The sequence below is a fragment of the Aplysia californica genome, unplaced genomic scaffold (assembly GCF_000002075.1).
Source record: "Aplysia californica isolate F4 #8 unplaced genomic scaffold, AplCal3.0 scaffold00580, whole genome shotgun sequence".
Taxonomy (NCBI): Eukaryota; Metazoa; Mollusca; class Gastropoda; order Aplysiida; family Aplysiidae; genus Aplysia; species Aplysia californica.
In genome coordinates, this window is record NW_004797850.1 from 393559 (window position 1) to 397973 (window position 4415).

Below are 4415 nucleotides of genomic sequence, written 5' to 3' on the forward strand. Positions count from 1 at the left end.
GGGGGGGGCATTAACATCCCGAGTTCTTATGCACAGTAGAATAGTAATCGTAATTGGGCTGATTCATCAATGTCATGCTCATAACTGTGCCAGAACTGCAACAGGGAACTGCTGCTTTTTCTTTCCTAATCCTTACTATCGCATTCTCCTCTACTTCTTCTGTATGTTTGTCACACTCTTGTGACCTGCTATTTCCGCGGTGCCTTGATAGTCGAAGCAGACTTTGCGCCGCTGAAACTAGAGAGGTGAGCAGAGTAAGTCTGATTCCCTGTAAGGACTTTTCTGTTGACATCCACCCCTTGGCGCTAATATGACCTTTTGCAGTTGCGAGCGCCGTAAAAACCTCTACTAAAACTGAAACTAAAACAAAAAGTTATACACAAAACGCTGTTTTATTTCTAAGACGGGCGGTCTATAAAGAGAAGCACATCGAATCATATTATTGTCCTGGGTTTTACGCCCACTTCAACGCTAAAAGGTTATTTAAGAGCCATGATATTAATTGTCAGATCAGCAGCAGACCAAAGACAATATTGCGGCACCTTTCCAAATGTATAATACACAAACCACAAAATACAAATACAAGTTTGCATGTTCCTTAGAATGTTGCCTGTCTGTTTAAGTTTAGAGAAAGAAATCAGGATCAAGAAATCTATGTGACAATGAAGCTATGATTTGTTTGCTTTTTTTTTTTTTTGGGGGGGGGCAGTTTTTTGTTTGTGTCTGTGTGTATTGTATTGTATTGTATTGTATTGTATTGTATTGTATTGTATTGTATTGTATTGTATTGTATTGTATTGTATTGTATTGTATTGTATTGCCCTAAAACAGCGCGTCTTCAAATGTCATGGAATGAGCAGAATGCACGTCCCCAGTGAGTTAAAAGTCCATCACCCACAGAGCCAAACCGGGTGCGGGGAAAGTCTTGGAGAATTATTCTATATAATACGTACAAAGGTTCAACAACGCCTTTTTAGGGATTCAAAATAAATATGTAGGTCATGTGTTTGACCTTAATCTTATGGTAGGCGGCATGCGGTGGGGTATATTGGTATTACCATAGTGTTCGATTCTGCAAAGTTATGAGTGCGACTTAAAGTACACGTTATTTGAAAACATGGTAGATCTAATATTATTACTCTCGTAATATCGTGAATATTGCCATCCGTTTGCAGGAGGTCAGAATGTACTAAGCCCAAAAGGAAAACTTTTACCGGAGGGGAAAAAACATTTTTCACTCTTTTCAAAAATGTACTTATATAATATATTATTTGTTCTGGCTTTTCTTTTCTTCAATAATTAGAATGTGACTTTGGACTAGATTTATCTATAACACGTGCAAAAGGTACCATAGAGGGAGAAACTGCAACTGAAAAAAAAAAGAAAAAAATTGGAGGCTTGATACTTCTAAACAGCCGCCGACGCTTTGCTCCCTCGTTCCAGTTTTGAACCTGATCAAAGTTAACGCACAGCGGTCAATAATGTGTCAATGCATTTCTGGGAAACCTAAACTCATTCAGGTTTTTTTGTGGGTTATTTTGTTTTGTTTGTTATTTGTTTCGTTTTTTCTTGTTTCTTTTTCATTTTATTTTTTTTTTTATTTTTTTTTTCCCCCTGTAGTCTAGTTTAAGTTTGGACAAATACAGAGATCTTGCAATGAATAAGTAACGCCCACACGCTCAGAAAATGTTTCAATAAACTACGAGTAATTTAATGCGCAGTTCCCCGACTTCCCTTCAGTCATTTTTGTCAACACTGACGCACGGGAAGCCCACCTATACACCATTTCTTTCAAGTCTGCCTCAGGCCGTGGCTACCCTGGCACAGACTTTGAGTTTGAGAATGAACGCCACCCGGCAATGAGGTATGCAGTAATAAGGGGGCTCTCGTGACCTCTAGGTTAAGGTGTTGGCCTCTCATTCAAAGGTCCCGGGTTCGAATCCGGGTCGGGTAGCCAACGAATTTTTTTTCTCTCTAAAATGGTATCCTTTCACCTCCTTTTCGGCTCTCTGGCAATGTTCTGTCGTCCTCTTTCGTCTCCTCTTTCTACCCCCACCCCCTCACCTCCTTTGCCCCCTCCTCTGGGCTCCTGACTCTCTCTGCTGCCTTTCTTCTGCTACTCCTTGGCTCCTTCTTACTGCTGTCTTTCTGTCACACCCCTGATCTTCAGGAAGGAAAGATCCATACCTAGCCTTCTCGGACAAGGGTGAAATATCTCAGAGTGCCCGTGAGCAAGTTGCGCACGTTGAAGATCCCTTGGTGGTCTAAAATCGATAACAGTAGGCTTCAGCCACCACCGGATCAAAATTTATAATTTCCTACCAACTGAAAATATTAGGTGCGCTCATATGACCTTATGCAGTTGTGAGCGCCGTAAGACGCTTACCAAAACAACAACAACAACAACAACAACAACAACAACAACAACAACAACAACAACAACAACAACAACAACAACAACAACAACAACTAGTAACTAGTAACTGGCGTCTGTTATGTGGTGTGTGTGGTAAGACGCTTCGCCGTCGAAGGCAGAAAAACTGAGTTCGATTCCCGTGTGGGGAGAGTTTATCCAGTATTTCGTATCGGTCTTTCTGCTAAGATGTATCTTTCTCATCCCGAGTTGGAAGAAACTCTTGTCGAGTACCTCGGACTATCTGCCTGAATGGATGGTAATTTCCCTCTCAACTCGGGTTGACCCTCGGCTGACAGGTAGGGTTGAAAGTCCACCTCCTTTAAATTTATCTAAATTTTTCAATAAGAGCGTAACAACACATACATTAAAATATATATTATGGAAGCTTAAAACAACAAATATGGCGAACATGCCAATGATATGTGCACATAGATGTACACTATAGTTTAAAAGGGGGTAACCATGTGTGTGCACATAGATCTAGAATTTTTTTAAACTTACTCATTCAACGCTCTTTTCTCACACTTGTTTTGATATCACCCAGCGGGGCAAAGTGCAAAGTCAATCCCTGAAGAAAGCGTTTTTGAATGAGAAAAGTAAATACATAATGTCTTATAGTATAGGCCACTCCTCTTAGCTGGGGCCTCCGTGAATTTCATTTATCCCCCTTATCAACCTTTTAGATTCTTGTAGCCTTTTCTGTGTTTGTTTTTGTTTTGTTCTGTTCTGTTTTGTTTTGTGGTCGTTTTTTTTTTCTTGGCAGTTTCGTCATTTCGTTATCGTTTTGCGCGGTTTTCATTTACAAAGGGAAAAGGCAGGGTGGGAAAGAGAGAGAGAGAGAGAGAGAGAGAGAGAGAGAGAGAGAGAGAGAGAGAGAGAGAGAGAGAGGGAGGGAGGGGGTGCTTTCAACGCATTCCTCAATACACGTGATCAGAAATCACGTGAAACGATCAACAAGTTCTGTGGCGTAATCTCCTGACCAAGTGATAAAACCACTCAACCCACAAATTATAGTCAAATTAAACAATATCCATTCGCTGTCGTTAACGTAGATTTTCAAAATTATCAAAGATATTATGCTTTTTGTTAAGTGTCATAATGAGCGTGTGGGACACATTTTAGTTTGATAGGAATTAATTTTGAATTTTGCCTGGATGGTGACCGAATCCTACACTTATCAATTTTAGGACCACCAAGGGACCTTTAACGTGCGTAACTTGCACACGAGACCTATGAGATTTTTCACCTTTATCCGAGAAGGCTAGGTGTTAGATCTTACCTCTCCTAAGATCAGCAGTAAGAAGGAGCCAAGGAGTATTAGAAGAAAGGTAGCAGAAAGAGTCAGTAACCCAGTGGAAGGGGCAAAGGAGGTGAGGGACGGGGGCAGCAAGTGGAGACCAAAGCAGACGACGGTACATGGTTAGAGAGCAGGAACGGATTTGAAAGGAGAAAATTTTAGAGAAGAAAATTTTCTGTCGCTGTCAGGTTTTGAACCCGGGACCTATTGAATGAGAGCCGAACACCGTAACCTCTAGATCTAGACCAAGAGAGCCCCTCCTACCCTTCCCATATTATTCTGCGTGAAATTGTTGATTTTCCCAAAAGAAAATGGAAAATGGAAAATTGTATCCCTTGATAATCCCTGCTCCCCTGCTCCCCTTCCCCTCCTCAGCTATTCTCCGTTTCCTTTCCCCGCCCCCAATCCCCTTCTCAAACTATATTCTCTCTATATAATATTCCTCTCTTCTCCTTCACACGTAAGCCTTTCCCCCCGCACAACTCTAATTAATTATGTCTTATCTCCGCCTGTGATTCAGAGAGAGAGCGTGTGCGGACCAATGACCTTAGAGCATTTCTAATCTCCTTGGCGCAGATACACCCCACATACGTCTGTGTATTTTTGGCGTGTTTTGAAAGTTTCTGCCACCATGGGTTTTTGTCCTTTTCTGAACAACTCTAGCTCAGTGTCTCCCTTCCTTTTTCTCTATCACGTCCTTCA